This window comes from Hyperolius riggenbachi, chromosome 8 (genome assembly GCF_040937935.1).
Source record: "Hyperolius riggenbachi isolate aHypRig1 chromosome 8, aHypRig1.pri, whole genome shotgun sequence".
Taxonomy (NCBI): Eukaryota; Metazoa; Chordata; class Amphibia; order Anura; family Hyperoliidae; genus Hyperolius; species Hyperolius riggenbachi.
Window position 1 is genome coordinate 113,078,337 of NC_090653.1, and position 23,619 is coordinate 113,101,955.

The following is a 23,619-nucleotide window of genomic DNA, read 5'->3' on the forward strand; positions in this document are numbered from 1 at the left end:
GAACGCCTGACTTATGAATGACCTGCCAATACGAACGGCCTGATCCCGTCACTATGACGTCACTTCCGCATGGGGAAGTTTGAAGAAGCAGCTTCAAACTTCCCCCACTTCCAAACCGATCCAACGCTTTCTGTTGTCTTCTCTCTGCATCAAGATCCCTCTAGCCACATACAGCACCGCTTCCTGAATGTCACATGACATTCAGAAAGTGGTGCTGTATGCGGCTAGAGGAAGCTGGATGCAGAGAGAGGAGGACAGACAGCGTTGGACTCGTAAGGGGGTGAGTTGGGGGTGGGGCAAAGAGGAGGCTGCACAGAGGGGGCACAGCAGGAATGGAGGCACAGAGGGGACATTGAGAGGCACAGGAGGACAAACAGGCACAGAGGGGGACACTGGAGGCAAAGGGGGGCACATAAAATGCAAAGGGAACAGAGATGGCACAGCGTTTCAACTTAAAGAGAATCTGTACTCTAAAATTCTTACAATAAAAAGCATACCATTCTATTCATTATGTCTCTGCTGTGATCCTGGCTTGTAATTGCTAGTTTTAGGCAGTGTTTACAAACAAAAGACATGGCTGCTAACAATATGTGATAGGCTGAGAGGAGCTCAGTCTGTGACTCACACAGAGCCTGCAGGGGGTGTGGAGAGGGTGTGTATAGCTTCTATCCTATCACAAGCAGTGCAGCACATTTCAGCCTGAGTGCCTGAGCCCGACAAAGCTGTCAGAGGAAAGAAAACTAGCTCATATAACAGAGATAATACAGCCACTGTGCAAATAGGAAAGGCTGCAGTAAGACAGTCCACATTCGAACAGGTATAGGAACTTATAGGATAGAAGAAATAAGGCTGAACATTTTGTTACAGAGTCTCTTTAAGAATGAATTCGGGTTAAGAATAAGCCTACAGTCCCTATCTCATTCGTTAACCGGGGACTACCTGTAAATGGAATCTCTCTCATGAACTTTGGTTCATAGTAATTATCTGATCACTGATTGTATGATGTGAACAGGAAAAAAACAGCTCATACAATTGTGTTAAAAAGTGACAAACACTGACTTTGTAAAAATCGTAAATTCGGTATTAAAACAGTTTAAGTAAGCTGCCCTTGACCTAATGGAATTTCTTCCCTTCCATTTGCCTCAAAACTGTGTGAAGAAAACCAATGTGCTTTCCTATGGTGTCTTTCTTTAATTTTAATATCTCCTTTGATCCTGCTCAAGCAGGCTTTCCTACTATGCATTCTACTGAAACTAAATTTGCTAAAGTTGCTAACAAACTTAATATTGCTGTCCCAGGGCCTAGACGCTAATCCGCTTTGATCTTTCAGCAGCTTTTGATTTAGTAAACCACCTACTTTTTCCTTCAATCATTTCATGTAGTTGACATCAAGGAGGAAGTGCTCTCTTGCTTGGTCAGATATTTTAATCTGTGTTTCTCTGATCAGATACGTGATCTCAACAGCGAGCCTGTTTTCTCTCCCAGAACATCATCCACATCCAGAAATAATCATGATTAGACTATTTGATGCAAATTTCACAGCTCAAACAGATGTAGAGAAGTAGTTTTCTCTCTTGAATGCATTATCGCCCAAAATGTAGTCACTGTCATACAGAGCCACCACTTATCCTGTTTTAAACCATGCGGCCTGGAATTTCAAAACTGATATTTATTTGCAGTACATTACTGGCATTCAATGTCCATGTCCAGATATTTGTCACATGTGGCCATGTCCACTAACCCACCTCATCTCTTTTTCTTGTATCCAACCATACAGTCCTTATGATTTCTGAACGCTACAGATACTTACATTGTTGCAATTGTTGCAGAGAAAAAGGCAATCCCATCAGTTCAACTCTGTATTTTGCAATGATTAATGGCAAGACTTGTTTCATCTTCTTTATATGTATGCATGTGGTAAGGTGTGTGTTGCTATGGTAATGTGTGATTTAACGTACATGACCATTGCAATGCTCACTTTACCATGTGCTACACAAGGGGTAGTAACTGTGAAATTGCTCCCTGCGCATGGCAACTTTATGCAATGTATTGCGTCAAGTCTATGGGGAGGAAGAAATATACTCACGCATACCCACAAATCACACACACACACGCATACCCACAAATCTCACACACACACACGCATACCCACAAATCACACACGCATACACACACACACACACACGCATACCCACAAATCACACACACACGCATACCCACAAATCACACACACACACACACACACACACACACACACACACACACACACACACACACACACACACGAGTTTTTGTGGTTGAGGGCACATTTCTATCTGCGTGATTTTAGTCAGGCTTTTGGAAACACAGTGCAATGTGCAATCCTAGGGACGTCCGAAAATCCATAGACTGCACTATTTAATATTTTCATACATGAGTTGCAATTCACCATGGAAATGCAAAGCATTGCTGCATGCATTCCGTCATGTTAGTGCTGAGACTCCATTCATTATAAATGAATGGGTTTGCAAGTGCATCTGGGAGAATTGTCAGGGCCGGTGCTACCATTAAGGCAAAGGAGGCAGCTGCCCCAGGGCCCCAGAGCTTGTAGGGGCCCCCAGTGGCTACAAGAGGAAAAAAAATTTTTGCAAATTGGCCTTATAGTTTTTGAGAAAAACGATTTTAAAGTTTCAAAGGGAAAAAAAACACATTTAAAAACCTTCCGACTTTAATGGTTAATAGCAAATCCACCTTAAATGCTAAAAATGCTAAATTTGCAGGATATGTTAAGGAGATCATTAGGAATAAGAGGAAAAAACAATTTTTCAAAAAGACCTTATAGTTTTTGAGAAAATCGATTTTAAAGTTTAGAAGGAAAAAAGTTTAGTTTTAAATGTGGTAAATGTCACTTTTAGTAGCAAACCTAACGGTAGTGTAATTTTACATGCATCAAACGAAAGAGCAATAAATTTCCTGACGGGGTTTCCAGGGGGTCCATACGCAGTCGCAGCGCTTTGGCCAGGGATCGCTATACAGCCGCCATATGGCTGTATGAAGATCCCTGGTATTTTTTTCCTATTTTCCCAATTTTTTTTTATGTTTAGAGTGTGGGAATTTTTTTTTTTTTTTTTAATTATGTGGGGTCCCCCCTCCTGAAACTTTGTAACCCCTTGTCCCCTATGCAGGCTGGGATAGCCAGAATGTGGAGCTCTGACCGATTGGGATTTCACACCCTGACTATACCAGCTGCAAAAAAGGTCCCCTAATGCCGATTTTTGTTCCGGGGTATATGTTGGGGGGGCCCCCCAGGTTTATTTTGCCCTGGGGCCCCATTGTTGCTTAAACCGGCCCTGAGAATTGTCCTGCAACGCAGTGCCGTTCATCACCACCACCAACTACGTTGCATGCAGAGTGGAATGGAAGCCTGATTTGGGAATGATGGCGATACCAGTCCAGGACATGGATAAACTGTACTTTTGTGTTCTTAAATCAAACCTGTGATGAAAAAAAGTAAAATTAGATACTTACCCACGTACAGGGAAGCCTCCACTCTCAAATCCTCCTTCACTCCACCACTGCTTGTCGGTACTCCTGTCCATGTTTCAGTGTGGCTGCACTGTTCAGGTGCAAGTACAGGCCACACTTGAGCAATAGCAGAAAGCTGCTTGTACATGCAGGAAAAAGCCATGCACAAGAGGCTCAATGATACTGTTAAGGCTCGAGCCGCACTTGTACCACTGTGGCTGTGCTCATGCATGAATGGGACAGGGGTGCTCGGATGTGCCTCATCCATGAATTCGGCAATCCGTGTGGTTGCAAAAAAACCCGCATTCGGCCCCGCCGCATGCGGATTTTCGTCTGCGTCCACGCAACCACGCGGATTTTCTGCCGTGAATGGCGTAATCATGCGTGGAGTCCCGCCCGGAGGCAGAATTTCTTTTAACGTTAATAACAAAGCCCCCATACATGCTACAATCCCCCAAATTGCATGGATTATCGAGGTGATAAGGGGCAACATAACTTCAACATAAAAAATTCCAATTTTTTTTTTAATGGCTTTTAAAGACAAATCACCACTGTAAATGGGGCTATTAATTGGTAATACGTGGTTTTAAAAAGGGATATACGCGTTAAGCAATCAAAGAGGTGAAGGCGAGTTCCAATGGCACTTGGCGGCGAAGGTACCGCTGGAGGAGGATGAGTGGCTGACGCCAAAAAGGCCCCAGAGAGGTTTTTGTAATTTTTTTTTTTTTGCAGCAATTAGCAATGACATCGCAGCAGAGTTGTCAGTGGACACGGGCAGAGTTAACGCAGAGTGCAGTGGTGGTAGCGACTGAGTCAGGAGAAGGACTATGCGGGCGGTCAGTTCAGCAGCACAGAAGGACCACGGCAACATACTGGTAGTAGTAGTAGCAGCACAGCGTCATAGTGCTGGCCAAAAAATTAAATGCACCCGGTGACCCGGGCAGTGTGAACGCAGACAGAGTACATTGGTGGAAGCGATTGAGTTAGGAGGTGGAGGACAATGCGGGCGGTCAGTTCAGCAGCACAGAACAGAAGGACCATGGCAACATACTGGTGGTAGTAGTAGTAGCACAGCATCATAGTGCTGGCCAAAAAATTAAATGCACCCAGTGACCCGGCAGTGTGAACGCAGAGTGCAGCAGCGGGAAGCGACTGAGTCAGGAGGAGGAGGACAATGCGGGCGGTCAGTTCAGCAGCAGCAGCACAGAAGGACCATGCCAACATACTGGTGGTAGTAGTAGTAGCACAGTGTCATAGTGCTGGCCAAAAAATGAAATGCACCCAGTGACCCGGGCAGTGTGAACGCAGAGTGCAGCAGCGGGAAGCGACTGAGTCAGGAGGAGGAGGAGGAGGACAAAGCGGGCGTTCAGTTCAGCAGCAGCAGCAGCAGCAGCACAGAAGGACCATGGCAACATACTGGTGGTAGTAGTAGCAGCACAGCGTCATAGTGCTGGCCAAAAAATTAAATGAACCCAGTGACCCGGGCAGTGTGAACGCAGAGTGCAGCAGCGGGAAGCGACTGAGTCAGAAGGAGGAGGACAATGCGGGCGGTCAGTTCAGCAGCAGCAGCACAGAACCACCACACGGGGACAAGAAACTTTCAAATATTTGGACAATGGTGTCCGCTGACTCGGCCCAGGCTTTGCTGCCCCCCTTTCTGCTGCATCACGACCACGTACAGCTGGGCATCCTCTCCCTGGACGTGGAGCAGTCCCAGAAGTGGCTGAGGCAATTGAACTCCCTTTCCTCTCACCCTGCGAAACCCTGCCAGACATGTTGCTAGTAATGAATCACTGGATGCAGTGGGCACAGTACAAGGTCACTGAAGGATGCACCAGGCACAGTACAACGGCACTGAAGGATGCAGTGGGCACAGTACAAGGTCACTGAAGGATGCAGTGGGCACAGCACTGGGCACTGGATATACAACTAGGTCACTGAAGGATGCAGTGGGCACAGTACAAGGTCACTGAAGGATGCAGTGGGCACAGCAGTTGGCACTGGATATACAACTAGGTCACTGAAGGATGCAGTGGGCACAGTACAATGTCACTGAAGGATGCAGTGGGCACAGCAGTGGGCACTGGATATTCAACTAGGTCACTGAAGGATGCAGTGGGCACAGTACAAGGTCACTGAAGGATGCAGTGGGCACAACAGTGGGCACTGGATATACAACTAGGTCACTGAAGGATGCAGTGGGCACAGTACAAGGTCACTGAAGGATGCAGTGGGCACAGTACAAGGTCACTGAAGGATGCAGTGGGCACAGCAGTGGGCACTGGATATACAACTAGGTCACTGTAGGATGCAGTGGGCACAGTACAAGGTCACTGAAGGATGCAGTGTGAACAGCAGTGGGCACTGGATATACAACTAGGTCACTGAAGGATGCAGTTTGCACAGTACAAGGTCACTGAAGGATGCAGTGGGCACAGCAGTGGGCACTGGATATACAGCTAGGTCACTGAAGGATGCAGTGGGCACAGCAGTGGGCACTGGATATACAACTAGGTCACTGAAGGATGCAGTGGGCACAGTACAAGGTCACTGAAGGATGCAGTGGGCACAGCAGTGGGCACTGGATATACAACTAGGTCACTGAAGGATGCAGTGGGCACGGTACAAGGTCACTGAAGGATGCAGTGGGCACAGCAGTGGGCACTGGATATACAACTAGGTCACTGAAGGACGCAGTGGGCACACAAGGATGTCACACTGTGTAATGAGATGCTTATATGCCAGCGAGCGAGCAGTGGGCACTGGGCACGGCACAAGGTCACTGACAGAATGAATGAACAGCGCTGGCAGAGAGTGGCGGTGCCGGCGGTGTGACTGGCTGCCTGCAAATAGTACAAGTGAAGTGTATAACTGTCACTGAAATAATATACAAGTGTGTAATGAGATGCTTATATGCCAGCGAGCGAGCAGTGGGCACTGGGCACGGCACAAGGTCACTGACAGAATGAATGAACAGCGCTGGCAGATAGTGGCGGCGCCAGCGGTGTGACTGGCTGCCTGCAAATAGTACAAGTGTATAACTGTCACTGGAATATACAAGTGAACACTGCAGCTGCACTAACCTGCCTGCCTGCACTACACACAGATAATCCCCACTCCCACTACACTGACTACACTGCAGCACTGAACCTGCCTGCACTACACACAGTTAAATAATCACTAGACTCCCACACTCCCACTACACTACACTGACTACAACTAACTACAGCAATCACTCACTGACTAGCTAACTGTGTACAGCATAAGAGCAGTGTTACTTGCTCAAACAACAATGGCCTGGAGATAATCCTCTCAGCACCACAGTCTAGCAAGGACAGAGCTTTTCCATCATGGCCGCCGCTTTATATTCAGGAGGGGAGGGCATAGCTCCCCTCCTGTGATTGGTTGCTAGGGCCTGGCTGGGGCCCTCTGATTGGCCTGCAATGTGTCACTTCCGAATAGTTTGACGCATTTCCGCTAACCACGACTTCAGCGCCAGGTTTCACGAGCGTGAATGCGGATTTCTGTCCGCATTCACGCGAAGCCAAAGCAGATTTTCGTGGTTGAAAATCTATTCACGGCTTAGCGTGTCCAAGGCGGAATGCGTCAAAATGGTCGTGAATCCACGCGTAAGCATGATCACGACCTGGCGGTGAGCACCACTGGAATGGGAGAGCGACGACAAGATTGTAATCGCCAAGGCTTGTCAAACATATGCAGAGGGTCCCAGTGCTGGAAAGTTGAGATGGAGGGGGGTGGGGACATTTGTAAAATTAACAATATTCTATTACTGTTATTGGCCTCAATTCACTATGGTCATGCTGGAGATAATAAGGCAAGAGAAAACTTACCACTACACAATGAGAGAGTTATCTTATCTCTTCATTTCTTAAGTTACCTCCTCTGTAGTTAAGTTACCTCCTCTGTAGTTAGATTACCTCCTCTGTAGTTAAGTTACCTTCTCTGTAGTTATTTTCACACGCAGTTAATTAACAGCCCGTCTTTAACTTTAGAATTCTGGAGTTATTTTAAGGATTGAAGAGTTAACTTAATGACAGAAGAGTTAACGTTAGGTTTGCCTGAGGTAAACGGTTTCCTGAATATGACATGCCTCATCACCAATGTGATAACTATAGAAATGTTATTAAAGACAGGAGATAAGCTTAGTGAATTGAGGCCATTGTGTTCCCATTTTACTTGTGGTGCTTTTAAATGTACTCCTTTAAAATAGGTTTATGATTTTTCTTATGAACTTCTTATGTACTTGTATGTTCTTACGTCCTTAATTACATTCAGTGTGATCTGTAAAATTAATCTATAAAAGTTTTCCGTTCATTTGTTTTTAATGTTTGTACGAAATAGTTATTTTGCTGTGCAGATGGTATTAAATGCAGGAAGTCAGCTCTGGTTTATATTTATCCTATGGATTGTTAACTGAAAGAAAATATTCAGTGACCTTAAAAACAGAGGTAAAACAGTCACTAACAATCCAGTGCACTAAGGTTTAATTTTGCAAAGAAAAGTAGCGACTGATCCATAAACAGGAATGAACGCTATATTCAAAGGCATCAACGCAAAGACAAAACATCAATTACATAGCAGTCACAGCATGTTAAGCAATTTTCTAGCCCAATATGTTTTCATACCCTGTCAGAATATTGCTGAACAAGAATAGAAAAGCAATATAGAATAACTTTATGCAACTCATATTTAAACTAAAGAGCTAAGAGGGAGATCCTGCTTTCTTTCTAATTTGTTTTTGCACATGTGAAATTAAGATACCTTACAAAACAAACACAAAAATCTTCTCTCAATTTACTTTACATAGGAGGGAGTTGATAAAGGGTAATTCCCCAATCCAACAGTACATACTTACGTGCTATGGTCCAGCCTTTAGCTGCCCAGCAAATTATATCATTTATTGGCTAACTTAGAAGTAAAGAAGTAAGCTTTCGGCTATGAAGCCTTCCTCAGACTGGATTACTGTATACTGACAGCATTTAAAACACAAAGCTTCTGGCGGGTTCTGGCCGCTCAAAACGCGAAGTGGCCGTGTACCTGTAGCCAATGTTAGAAATAAAAAGATTCCCGGCAGCCCAAATGCATTTGGTGGCCGACTCGCTGCGGCTAAATGTATCCGATGTGGTAATTGAATAAATTATTCTGGTCGGCAATGTGATCAAAGGAAGCCGCCTCTTCGGCTCTGCCTCCTCCCCCTGCCCCTCTCCTATGAATATTTGGCAGCCGGGGGACACGCGTGTCCCCAGAGTCATTCGTAGTGACAGGGAAGCAGAGTAGGAAGGTTTCAGACATCGCTTGTGCCAGCAACCGCTCTGCAGGAAGGAAAGCCAGGATTCCCTGCCGCTACGAACGACTCTGTTGGACACGCGTGTCCCCCAGCTGCCAAAGTTGCATAGGAGAGGGGCAGGAGGAGGAGGCAGAGCCGAAGAGGCGGCTTCCACTCACATTGCTGCCAGAGTAATTAATTCAATTTCCCCGTTAGATACATTTGGCTGCAGCGAGACGGACACTAAATGCGTTTAGGCGGCCAGGGATCTTTTTATTTCTAACATTGGCTGCAGGGGCACGGCCACTTTGCGTTTTGACCGGCCAGAACCCAAAGTGGCCAGACTTTGGGTTCTGGCCATAACATATGCACTGGACATTAAAAGGAGATAAGTTGTTCTGCAGCCATAAATAAATATCATTGGATGCCTTAATTACAGGGTCTCACAGACAGGGATGCTCAGCAGTGCTCGAATATTCAAGCTCTTTTTCAGTTATTCGAGGTCGAATACCGAGCTCGAATAGCTGCAGCTATTCAAATGGGCTATTCGAGTGAACTCGAATAGCCCACTCACTATTCGAGCTATTCGAGCAAACCGCGCTATTCAAGCTCGAATACCAAGCTCGAATAGTGTCATAGCCCAGATTGATGTCCTTAGAGCCAATCAGAGGGCTCCTAGGCCCTCTGACGGCAGCCAATCACAGAGGGGGACCCTGGCCAGCCCCTACCCTATAAATAGCGGCCGCCATGTTCTTTTTTTCCATCCTTGCCTGAGACTTGTACAGAGAGAGATCTGCTCCTTTGTGCTTTGGCTTAGCAAGTGCTCTATAGTGGTCAATTACCTAGTGTTTTTGCTCACATACACCTGCTATATACACCTATATTGTTGTTAGCTAGATAGAGATTGTATTTTAGTTAGTAACTTTTGTGTTACATAGAGACAGCTGCTGCTGCAGGCAAGCTTACACAGCTTTAGGCCTCAGGGCCTTGCCTGTGTGGGCAGCTGTCCTCCTGTCCTCTGTTAGTTTATTTCTCATCTATAACAGTCAGTGTTTCTGCTGTGTATTCTACCCTGTCTTGTCCTTTACTTACTGAGTGATTATTGTATTTTGTAGTTATACTACTGTACTAGGGACACTCACTGTTACTGTTCATAGCTCCTGCGTGTGTGTGTGTGCGTGCACTGTCTGTAGTGTACACAGTACATAGTATTCCCTTCTACTGAATCCTCTGATTACTACTGAATCTGATTATTGTATTTTCTAGTTGTACTTACTGTACTAGGGACACTCAGTCACTGTTCATAGGCTAGCTCCTGCGTGTGTGCGTGCACTGTCTGCAGAGCCGGGACAAGGTCCTCCAGCACTCAAGGCTGAGACACCAAAGTGCGCCCGAACCATCCCTCCCACCCCAGCCGTCACACACTGAGTGCTATTAGACTAAGAGACACCCCAGGGCCCCCAACACCTTAATCTCTAGTTATCTGGCTTGTAGTCACTTCCATGTATCTCCTTTTCTTATTTCTTTCTGCTTCAAACACAATTAGGAATGACAGCTGAATGAATTGTGTGCCCCCTCCTACACTGCGCCCATGATCTGTCATTCAGCAGTCTTTTGACCCCAGGCATCATGAGTCAATTGTCTGCTGTTGTTGGCGATTTTGAGGAGGAGATGCTGATGGGCACTTTGGGGGAGGAGGGATTGGACAGCAAGACTGTGGCGACAGTCAAGCAGCCCATCCATGCATCAGGAGAGGAGTTTGGGGGGTCATCATCCCAGCAGGACATGTTTCAGGAGCGGGAGGATGATGATGATGACGGGGTGACAGACAAAGACTGGGTGCCGCCACCACCAGCACCTGGGGATGTCATCAGCAGCAGCTCTGAAGAGGAGGATGCGCTTGTGGGCCTTGCAAGGAGGCGCATCATTGCAAGCATTGGCAGCAGTAGGCAGGTCCCACAGCCTGCTGGTGTCTCAGGCTCAGCAGCAGCAGCAGCATCTGCCAGTACCACCACCAGCCGCACCCAAGCCCCCCCCCCCCACAACCACCACAGGGAGACAGCCAGCAGCGGCTCCAGGCCGTAGGGGGGTTTTCTTGTCACCAATCTGGCAATTTTTCACCATGCCCACAGTTTACAGCAAGTACGCCACTTGCAACCACTGTCAGCGGAAGTTGAGCAGAGGTGCAGACCCCTTAAAGTTCAGCACCAGCTCTCTGATCAACCATCTTGCTGCTAAACATTACCACCAGCATGAGGAGTTCCAGAGGCTGAAGGCATCTGGTGCTGGCAGTGGCACCACACCCATCACTGCACAGCCTTCAGCAGCAGCAGCAGCAACAGCAGCCACCCGCCCTCCTGCTCCTCCAGCACCACCAGCAGGAGTGCGGAAACGCACTGCTCCTCCCCCCTCTGCAACTCCTGCCGCCGACACTGAGGCCTGTTCTGGCAGCCAGTCCTCAGTGGCCTCCTCTGCTGTCTCCGCTGATCCCCGTGCTAGCAAAAGGCAACGCCAGAGCCTTTTGAGCGAGTCCTTCCAGGGGGTGGTTAGGGCTCTGCCTCCCAGCAGCCGTCGCGTGCGGCAGCTGAACGACTTGCTGGCATGGGCCATGTGCTCCCAACTCCTGCCGTACACGCTCGTGCAGGAGGGGAGCGACATGCGTGCGCTGCTTGCTTGTGCAACCCCAGACTGGCAGCTCCCCAGCAGACACTTCTTCGCCCGCCAGGTCATGCCTGCACTGCACCGCTTTGTCATGGCCAATGTGGAGCGAGGGCTGGAGCACGCGGTTGGTGAAAGGGTCCACGTCACCATGGACTCCTGGAGCAGCCGCTTCGGGACAGGCCGCTACCTGTCCTTCACTGTCCACTGGGTCAGCTTGGTTTAAGGGGGTGAGGATGGGAGAGCAGCAGCGGGCACAGCAGCAGCAGCAACACAGTGGGTGGTGCCACCCCGCAGGGTCAGGGGAACTGCAGCAGGTTCCTCCGATCCTCTGCCATCCTCCGCCACACCTGGCCAAACTCCCCGCCTCAGCAGCAGCGTGAAGCCACGCCACTGCCAAGCGCTGCTGCAGTTGGTCAGCCTTGGGAAGACCAAACTGACGGCAACCCATGTGTTGGCCAAACTCCAGGAGCAGGAGAGGATTTGGCTGACCCCCAGAGGCCTCAGAGTCGGAGAGGTGGTGGCCGACAATGGGGCCAATCTGGTTGCCGCAATCGACAGGGGAAACCTGACCCACATCCCCTGTCTTGCCCACGTGCTGAACCTGGTGGTGCAGAAGTTCTTGCGCACCTACCAGGGGATGGGCGAACTGCTGGAAATGGCAAGGAATGTTGTGCGTCACTTCCGGCGCTTGGCTGCAGCCTCTGCGAGCCTGGAAGATGTGCAAAAGGAGCTGGAGCTGCCACGCCATCGGCTGATCCTTGAACAGAAGCAGGCTGTCAACCAGTACCTTGCCCTGGCCACTGTGTCCGCCGCTCAGAGAAGGGACAAGACCAGCAACATCCCGTCCATCGTCCCCAATGACGACTGGGGGCACATGCAGCAGGTGTGCTTAGTGCTGGCTCCCTTTCTGCAAGCCACCAACATGGTGAGCAGTGACCATGCTATGGTGTGCGAGTGGGTGCCCCTGGTTTGTCTGCTGAACAGGGCCCTCGATGCTTTGCTGGAACAGGGAGCGGCAGCCTTGGCCCAGCAGGAGCGGCATGCAGCTGCACAGTCCACCTCTGAGGGGGAGGAGGAGGAGGACTTGGTGGAGGTCCCTGACCTTGCTGCTGATGAGGGGGATCAGCACAGTGCTGCTGAGCTGGTGCGGGGGTGGAGAGAGGATGAGGCGGCAGAGGAGGAGGATGAGGACAGCACTGCCGTCGATGTGCCAGCACACGTGGCCCGCCTCTTCCCAATAGCAGCACACATGCTGACGTGCCTGCGCAAGGACCCCAGGGTGATCCAGATGAAGCAGAGGGAGGACATCTGGATCAGCATGATGTTGGACCCACGCCTCAAGGGGAAGTTGAGCCAGTTCCTGCCTCCTGCAGGAGGAGACCCAGCGCAACAAATAAGGAGCTTGCAGCAGGCCCTTGTTGAGCGCTTGGAGGAAGCCTTCCCCCAGCCTTCCACCCCCACTGTCCAGCCAGCACAGAGGCAGAAGCAGGTTCCTGCATCCAGCAGCAAGCGCCCCACAGACCTGCTGTCTCTCAGCAACGAGCTCTACAGGACTGTAGAGGCTCCAGCAGTGACTAGAGATGTGGTGCATGCAGCAGCATCCTCCTCCGGTCACAGCCAGCGCCTGACCCGCATGGTGGCTGATTACATGGGGTCCTACAGCGGGCTTGACAGCGATGCCCCTGTTGATCCGATGGAGTTTTGGGTCAAGCGCCTGGAGATCTGGAGCGAGCTGGCGCAGTACGCCCTGGAAGTGCTGTCCTGTCCCCCTTCCAGCGTGCTGTCCGAGCGCTGCTTCAGAGCAGCTGGTGGCGTGGTCACCGAGAAACGCTCACGTCTGTCTCACAAGTCTGTGGACAGACTGACGTTTCTCAAGATGAACCAGGCGTGGGTGGAAGGCGAGTTCCTGGCCCCTGTTGTCGGCAAGAGGGGGACATGAACTGGCTGCCGGAACCATTGTTAATATGCCTTACCACCCTTTACCACCTCCTGGCTCCTGCTCACTACTAAGCCAGCCTGGTTCAGTTTGACTATTACGTCGTCTGTAGCCACACATTTTACAACTACAGTGGGCTGCTGTGTACTGCCCTTCTGCTGTCTGTCTGCTGTGTTTCCCACTGCCAGGGTACACAGATTTACCTTCTGCTGCTGCCACTCTGCCACCAGCTATTACGTCCAACAATAGCTATATCTGTGTAATTTGCTGTAAAAAAAATAAATAAATAAACCATTTAAAAAAAAAAAAAGGTTTAATTTTTCTGAGGTGCCCAGGTTGAAAACTGTGTTGTCCCAGTTGTGTATTGGACACGATGTGGGCTGCACGACCGCTGTCTGGGACCTCCTGTTGTGTTTATTTACAGCCCTGGTATCACCGCTAGGTACGAGGGCTATCATGTCACGCTGCCTACCTACCTGGTGCCACACTCACACTACTCCTCCATTCCTCCTGCTGCTGCTGCTGTATGTCTGCTGTGTTTCCCACTGCCAGGGTACACAGATTTACCTTCTGCTGCTGCCACTCTGCCACCAGCTATTACGTCCAACAATAGCTATATCTGTGTAATTTGCTGTAAAAAAATAAAAATAAAATAAACCATTAAAAAAAAAAAAGTTTAATTTTTCTGAGGTGCCCGGGTTGAAAACTGTGTTGTCCCAGTTGTGTATTGGACACGATGTGGGCTGCACGACCGCTGTCTGGGATCTCCTGTTGTGTTTATTTACAGCCCTGGTATCACCGCTAGGTACGAGGGCTATCATGTCACGCTGCCTACCTACCTGCTGCCACACTCACACTACTCCTCCATTCCTCCTGCTGCTGCTGCTGTATGTCTGCTGTGTTTCCCACTGCCAGGGTACAAAGATTTACCTTCTGCTGCTGCCACTCTGCCACCAGCTATTACGTCCAACAATAGCTATATGTGTAATTTGCTGTAAATAAAAAGAAAATAAACCATTAAAAAAAGGTGAGGTGTCCGGGTTGAAAACTGTGTTGTCCCAGTTGTGTATTGGACACGATGTGGGCTTCACGACCGCTGTCTGGAACCTCATGCTGTGTATTTACGGCCTGGTACCACCGCTAGGTACCACAGCCTATTATGTCTCGCTGCCTGCCTCATTGACTGCCTGCTGCATCACAATCATCCTCCTCCTGCTGCTGCTGCTGAATTTACCTCCTGCTGTCTGTGTGTTTCCACTGCCAGGGAGCACATACAATGGCGCTTCCACCATGTGCCACCAGCTATTTATTACGCTCAAAAATAGCTGCATTTCTTTAAAAAAAAAAAATAGAAGAGAAATAAGTGAAGAAGAAGAAGACGATATAGAAGAAGAAGAAGAAGATATAGAAAAAGAAGAAGAAGAAGGAGAAGAAGATGTAGAAAAAGAAGAAGAAGAAGAAGAAATAGAAAAATAATAATAAGAAGAAGATATAGAAAAAGAAGATATGGAAAAAAGATGAAGAAGAAGAAGATGAAGAAGAAGAAGATGAAGAAGAAGAAGATGAAGAAGAAGAAGAAGAAGAAGAAGATGAAGATGAAGAAGAAGAAGAAGAAGAAGAAGAAGAAGAAGAAGTTATAGAAGAAGAAGAAGATATAGAAGAAGAAGAAGATATAGAAGAAGATATAGAAGAAGAAGATATAGAAGAAGAAGAAGATATAGAAGAAGAAGATATAGAAGAAGAAGATATAGAAGAAGAAGAAGAAGAAGAAGATATAGAATAAGAAGAAGAAGAAGAAGAAAAAGATATAGAAGATAAAGAAGAAGAAGAAGAAGAAGAAGTATATACAGTACTGAACAGAATTTTGGACACAACTTCTCTTTCCACCTTTTGTTTTTTTTTTAAAGGAACATCCCCACATAATCACTTGCTGTTGTTACTTGGAAAAAAAGTTGTTTCTTGCATCATTCACCCCCAAAACAAGTGTTGGAAGCTATTTAAGGCCAATTTGAATAGTCAGCTCGAATAATGAGCTCGAATACCGACTCGAATAGTGAGCTCGAATTTCGAGGTCGAATCGAATAGTAAAAAATATTCGACTCGAATATTCGACCGAACGCGAATAATTTACTATTCGAATTCGACCTAACTCGAATAATAAAAAGGGGTATCCGAGCATCACTGCTCACAGACATGTTAGCTAATTTATGGCAATTAGATAAGAGCACTTGTTTGCTTAAACATCACATACCACAGATTAAAGCTATGCACCCACTGGCAGATGCGGCCAGATGGATTGGGGATCTCCGCTTACAAATGATCGCTTCCCTAATCCATCTGAACAAATTGGTAAGTGTTGTTTGTGGTGTTGAAGACTTAATCGGACATGCCTGTTTTTCAAAAACAAAGGTGGCATACATCGTTAAACATTGTTTTAACAAAATTGTTGCACAATATCACAATTTTTTTTTGGGTCACGCAAAATCACCCGCAAAAATCATTTAGTAGGTATGGACCTTAAGTGTAATAAAGAGACATTGTGAAGGGTTCAAACGCAATTTAGTCAGGCTGCATACAATGCTTGTTTTAGGCTAAAAAGAATTGCAGAATTTAAAACCCATCTTTAAAACATTAAACACAGTAAAAAACAAACGTGAAACACTATAAGACTGGTCTGATATCATTTGAATGTTATCAGGACTGATATCATATTTAACTGAGTGATAGTTGGTCTGATATATTTACATCTCACTGAAGCTAACTGATATCATCGAAAACTGCAGGACAAAAGGTCAAATAGACTTGTAATTAAGTTATTAGGGCCCATTTCCATTTGCATATGGGAGCCGAAGGGATGCGGTGCGGCTACGCATCACTTCCGCTCCCCATTCGCGTCACTTCCGCATCCTTCGAATGGAGGAGATGGGGTGGATGCGAACGGAATGCAGGTGTGCCATTCTTTGATCGCTCTGCAATGCTGTGGTTTCAACCACTTCCCAACCACAGTTTTTTTTCCTGTTAAAATCCAGAGCAATTTTCACATCACTCTCCTCCCATTCATTTGCCAATAACTTTATTGCTACTTATTACACCAAAATAATTTATATATTTTTTTTTTCCCACCGTTAATTAGGCTTTGTTTTGGGGGTACTTTTTTATGAAATATTTTATTTTGTAGGCATTTTAAAGAGAATAGGAAGAAAAAAAATCATTATGTCTTAGGGCGCGATTCCACTTGAGCGGCGCGCATCTGCGAGACGCGAGCCGGCTCTTCCGGGTCTGCGGGGAAAGCAGACAAATCCCATCAGCCGTGCCATGCACGGCTATGGGATCCGCAGCCTCCCGCGCCGATTCGGATGGAAAAGCTGGCCGAATCGCTAGCGATAGTGATTCGGCCGGCGTTACCATTGCACCCTATGGCAGAGTTTCCCCGCACTATTCCCCTGCGGGGAAACTCTGCGAATTTGCGTCGGTTTCCACTCAAGTGGAAACGCGCCCTCAGTTTTCAGCCATTAAAGTTCTAAAATAAAATGTGCTATTGTAGTTAACCTCTCTGGCGTTCAATTTCCCCAGGATTTCTGTGCAAAAAGTGATAAAATTAATTTCTATAACTTTTTTTTCCTGTAACTTGCCAAAATGTGTCAAGCAAGGGTCTAGTATACAGTGCAGGAGAGTATTGATGTGTATGCACGTTTATACTGTTCACAGCATGTTTTGTATGGACGGATAATCTGTCAGTACTGCTAGGGAGGTTAAAACCCACACATTTAATTTGCCCATGTGTCCCATTTATTACAATATTTAAATGATGTCCCTAGTACAATGTATGGTAATAATATTTCATTTTGGAAATACATGGGTTTTTGTGTTTAGTGTTTTTTTTCCCTTAATACTATTTCAACACAAATATTGTACATAAAAGGGGGCTGGCAAGAGAAATACTTGAGGAGCTAACAGTTGAGAGAGAAAAATTGAAATCGATCCTGTTTAGGAGGGCAAGGTATGCAGCACAGAGGTGTAATAGATTATATTATGAGCAAGGAAATAAGACAGGGAAATTGCTGGCACGTGCGTTAAAAAAACAGCAAACAGCCAATTGTATACCTTATATATGTGACAGCAATATAAGAAAACACTATAGAAGTGAATCCCAGGCGAGGGTGTTTCGTGCATTTTACGAGAATCTCTATAACTTGAATTTAAGGAACAAAGAAGTAGGGGAAAAAACTAAAAGTGAGGCTGTACGGGAGTATGTAGAAAGTGCAGGGCTGGGAAAGCTTACACAGGAGGAAGTTGAAAGGATGGAGGCCCCTATTACCCTTCAAGAACTAAGAGGAGTAGTGAAGAGCATGCCAGGGGGGAAAGCCCCCGGTCCAGATGGATTCAGATTAGAATATTTTAAACAATATATCCATGAGTTAGAAGGCCCCTGGGTAGTGGCTATGAATGCTCTGGGTGGGGAGGGGGAGAAATTCAGTAGGGACTCTTTGGAGTCTCATATCACTGTAATACATAAACCGGGCAAACACCCGTCGGTCTGTTCCAGCTACAGACCAATATCACTGCTGAATGAGGACCTCAAAATTTTTGCAAAGATTCTATCTGGTAGAGTGTCCCCATGGCTTCATAAAATCATACAGACAGATCAGGTGGGATTTGTCCCTAGGAGGGAAGCACGTGATAACACTCTGAGGACACTTAATGTGCTGCAGTGGGTGGACTCCTCGGCCGACCCTGTCGTGCTGCTCTCCACTGATGCGGAGAAGGCATTTGACAGGGTCGGCTGGGAGATTATTGAAGCAGTGATACAATCTATAGGGGTTGGGAATAGAATGACTACATGGATAGGATCGTTATATAAAAACCCAACAGCAAGGGTGAAGGTAAACGGGGTTATTTCAGAGCCATTTATGATTTCGAATGGCACCCGGCAGGGGTGCCCTATGTCCCCCCTAATATTTGCATTGGTCCTAGAACCGTTTTTAAATTATATAAGAAAGAACCCGGACATCAAGGGAATACAGATAGGACAGAGGGAACACCGAGTCGCGGCATATGCGGATGACTTATTGTTCTATCTTAGAGTCCCTAGGATATCAATACTAGTCCTAATGGCAGAATTTAAAAAATTTGGGAGAGTTTCTGATTTCAAAATAAACTGGGACAAATGTGAAGCTATGGAGATTAACATAGGTGACCAGGAGAAAGAAAGTCTCAAGGAAAACTTTCCGTTTAAATGGGTCAAGGAAGCGATCTCATACTTGGGTACAAACATTATAACAAATATAAGAGGGATATATATGCTCAACTATGGGACACTCCTTGACACCATAAAAAAAGGATCTCCTGGCATGGAGAAAGTTAAAACTCTCCATGTTAGGGAGAATTAACATATTAAAAAATGAATGTACTCCCAAGACTGCTCTATTTATACCAGACACTACCGGTTCCGATGCCAGAAATCTTTTTTAAGACCCTAAAAAGAGAATTCACCAGATTTGTATGGAAGGATAAGCCCCCCAGAGTAAAATATTTATTGTTGACCCAAAGGAAGGCCCACGGAGGACTTGCGTTGCCAGACCCTAAAATATACTATTTGGCGGCGATAGTGGCTAGGATTGTGGACTGGCATAAAAATATGCAACACAAAATATGGGTGGAGATGGACCAGAATATGGTCGATATCCCTCTATGTCTGGCCCCATGGACCATACATACCTATAGGACTACACATTGGGCAGGAATATATGTGAACCATACATTGAAAATTTTTAATAGATTGAAAGTAAAGCATGAACTGTCGCCAACACCCTCCCCACTCATGCCGATAGTGGATAACGATAGGTTTATGCAGGGATCAAGTAGAAAGCAATATGTGAGATGGAGAGACTCAGGAGGGGTTAGAGCGGGAGACTTGGTGGAGGGAGGAGACTGGAAACCCCTAGAAACAATAAGAGAACAAAGAGGGAGGGAAGATCTAGATTGGTGGAGTTTTATGCAATTTAGGCATTTCTTATTAACACAAGGACGAAAACAAGAATTTGGTAGAGAACTGACGCAATTTGAGAAACTCTGTAGGTCAGAAGGGGAGGGCAGAAGGTCACTTGCTAAGATATATGTAATGTTAAATGACAAAAGAGATGCTAGTGATCCCTACAGGAAGAAATGGCAGGATGAACTGAATTACCAATTCACAGATGCTCAATGGAATAAAATTATAACATTCTCCTATAAAACTTCGATATCGACTAGAATACAAGAAACAGGATTTCAATTATTAGTCAGATGGCACCTAACCCCTGATAGACTAGGGACCATGTATTCAGATTTTGACTCCGGGTGCTGGAGGTGCCAGACTGAGAGGGGCACATACCTCCATATATTCTGGAGCTGTGATAGTCTTCGGGATTCTGGGAAGGGGTGAGACAATTAGGAGGGGAAATTCTGGGGAATGAGCTCCCTTTAGATCCAGCTTTTTTTCTTTTGCACCACAATGAATGGGGCATTAGGAAATATAGACAATCCCTATGCAGTTACTTGGTTAACGCTGCAAGAACACTGATTGGAAGGCATTGGAAAACTCAGCAACCCCCCACACTCACAGAGTGGATAGGGGAGATATCTAGAATACAAAGACTGGAGGAACTAACAAATCATATTGCGGGAAAAGAGGAGCAGCATAAGCTAACATGGGAGAAATGGGAAGCGTTTAAATACACCGAAGACTATAAGAAGCTGATTGGTGATGGTGGGACGCAGACATGAATAATTACTATCTTTATATGGATGCCCTCTTGGGAGAGGCGGTTAAGTTAGGATAGGCTGGCCCGGGGCAGGGGGTGGGTGAGGGGATGGGGAGCGGGGAAGAAGGTGAAGGGTCTTGGCCTGGGGTGGTCTTTTTATATTTTTTTTTCTTCTTTTCTCTTTTCTCTATCTTCTTTCAGCTCTATGTTGACTGTATGGAGGCCCTCCGGACTCATATTAGAGAGGGGGGGGAAGTGAGAGAGGTGGGTTGGAAATGGGAGGTGGAAGGAAAACTGAATGAGGGTAAATTGTCAATCGCGACTCAGAAAGGGGATGATTATAGATGGATAACATAAATGTATGTAAAGAAGCTGTAGATAAAAACAAGCGGTTAAAGTAGGCTCCCACGCTCCCCTTGGGAAGTGATGTTTTTAGGTATTAAGAATAGTGTTGGGCGAACAGTGTTCGCCACTGTTCGGGTTCTGCAGAACATCACCCTGTTCGGGTGATGTTCGAGTTCGGCCGAACACCTGACGGTGCTCGGCCAAACCGTTCGGCCATATGGCCGAACTAAGAGCGCATGGCCGAACGTTCCCCGAACGTTCGGCTAGCGCTGTGATTGGCCGAACGGGTCACGTGGTTCGGACCCGAACGCGCTCTGATTGGCCGAACTGTCACGTGGTTCGGGTAAATAAATACCCGAACCACGTCATATCTCCGCCATTTGTCTGTGGGTTTAGCTTTGGGTAGGCAGGCAGGGTAGTTCGCGCTCCAGCCACGCTAGCCAGGGTCCCCCCCAGTCATTGTGTGTCACTGCTGGGAACAGTAGTACACCGCTCGTTCAGCCACACTATATAGCATTCTGTGTACTGTTCTGTGTCTGCTGGGAACAGTGGTACACCGCTCGTTCAGCCACACTATATAGCATTCTGTGTACTGTTCTGTGTCTGCTGGGAACAGTGGTACACCGCTCGTTCAGCCACACTATATAGCATTCTGTGTACTGTTCTGTGTCTGCTGGGAACAGTAGTACACCGCTCGTTCAGCCACACTATATAGCATTCTGTGTACTGTTCTGTGTCTGCTGGGAACAGTAGTACACCGCTCGTTCAGCCACACTATATAGCATTCTGTGTACTGTTCTGTGTCTGCTGGGAACAGTAGTACACCGCTCGTTCAGCCACACTATATAGCATTCTGTGTACTGTTCTGTGTCTGCTGGGAATAGTGGTACACCGCTCGTTCAGCCACACTATATAGCATTCTGTGTACTGTTCTGTGTCTGCTGGGAACAGTAGTACACCGCTCGTTCAGCCACACTATATAGCATTCTGTGTACTGTTCTGTGTCTGCTGGGAACAGTAGTACACCGCTCGTTCAGCCACACTATATAGCATTCTGTGTACTGTTCTGTGTCTGCTGGGAACAGTAGTACACCGCTCGTTCAGCCACACTATATAGCATTCTGTGTACTGTTCTGTGTCTGCTGGGAACAGTAGTACACCGCTCGTTCAGCCACACTATATAGCATTCTGTGTACTGTTCTGTGTCTGCTGGGAATAGTGGTACACCGCTCGTTCAGCCACACTATATAGCATTCTGTGTACTGTTCTGTGTCTGCTGGGAACAGTAGTACACCGCTCGTTCAGCCACACTATATAGCATTCTGTGTACTGTTCTGTGTCTGCTGGGAACAGTAGTACACCGCTCGTTCAGCCACACTATATAGCATTCTGTGTACTGTTCTGTGTCTGCTGGGAATAGTGGTACACCGCTCGTTCAGCCACACTATATAGCATTCTGTGTACTGTTCTGTGTCTGCTGGGAACAGTGGTACACCGCTCGTTCAGCCACACTATATAGCATTCTGTGTACTGTTCTGTGTCTGCTGGGAACAGTGGTACACCGCTCGTTCAGCCACACTATATAGCATTCTGTGTACTGTTCTGTGTCTGCTGGGAACAGTAGTACACCGCTCGTTCAGCCACACTATATAGCATTCTGTGTACTGTTCTGTGTCTGCTGGGAACAGTAGTACACCGCTCGTTCAGCCACACTATATAGCATTCTGTGTACTGTTCTGTGTCTGCTGGGAACAGTAGTACACCGCTCGTTCAGCCACACTATATAGCATTCTGTGTACTGTTCTGTGTCTGCTGGGAATAGTGGTACACCGCTCGTTCAGCCACACTATATAGCATTCTGTGTACTGTTCTGTGTCTGCTGGGAATAGTGGTACACCGCTCGTTCGCCACTGTATAGCATTGTGCTCTGTGTCGCTGCTGGGAATAGTGGTACACCGCTCACCCGTCACTGTATAGCATTGTGCTCTGTGTCGCTGCTGGGAATAGTGGTACACCGCTCACCCGTCACTGTATAGCATTGTGCTCTGTGTCGCTGCTGGGAATAGTGGTACTGTATAGCATTTCTGTACTGCCACTGTACTGCTGCCAGTCAGCGTGTACTGTAAGGATAAGTGAAATGAGGAAGAAATCCGGTGAAAGAGGGAGGGGCAAGGGAAGAGGTGTTTCCCCTGACGGTTCACGTACAGGCCACAGGGGAGCACCCAAGAAAACCCACTCAATACCGCCCATGTTGTCCAGGACAACAACCCTCACAAATCCAAAAGAACAGGACCAGATAATTACTTGGATGACCTCTCAAGCGTCCAGCAGTGGGTTAAGCAGCACCAGCACATCACGCACGAGGTCCGAGTCCTCAGCCAGTTACAAGGAGCCAGTGGGCACAAAGCTGACACAACCGGCAGCGACACCACGCACACAACTGCCAGATAACCAGTCCGATGAATTACCTCAGGACACAATGGGGTATTCGCAGGAGCTATTCCCAGCCCAACAAACATCCACCTTTCAAAGGTCAATGGAGGAACAGCCAGAAATGTTGTGCCTGGATTCACAACCGTTAACTGTGGGAAATGCACCGCGCACTGAAATACAAGGCGAGTCCGAAGAGGACTCGGAAACCCAAATCCCAGAGCAATTTGGGCAGGAGGGGTTGCAATTGCAGGAGGTCGGCCGACAAGATCTGGAAGACGACGTTGGAGTGTGCTGCGCAGAGGTTGTTGTGGGGAGCTCTACTCCACGGCGGTGGCCCACAATGACATATGACGAGTTTGAGGAGATGGAAGAGGAGGGTATGGACAATGTGGACAGAGACCCAGATTTTGTTTGTGAACGAGAACATCGCCGTCGTAGCAGCAGCACAGATGAGTCTGTTGAAGAACACACTGCTGCACGAGTTCGCCTTGTGCCACAAGGTAGGCGGCGCGCAATTTCAGGCACCACAAGCGTGGAAGTTCAAGTGAGAGGCAAGAGAGGAGCAAACAGAAATCGCCAGCAAGGAGGCAGGTGCTCCAAAGTCTGGGCTTTCTTTGAAGACTGCACTGAGGATGTTACCATGGCGATTTGCAAGGTGTGCAAGACCCGCCTGAGCAGGGGGAAAAATATTAACAACCTCTCCACCACCA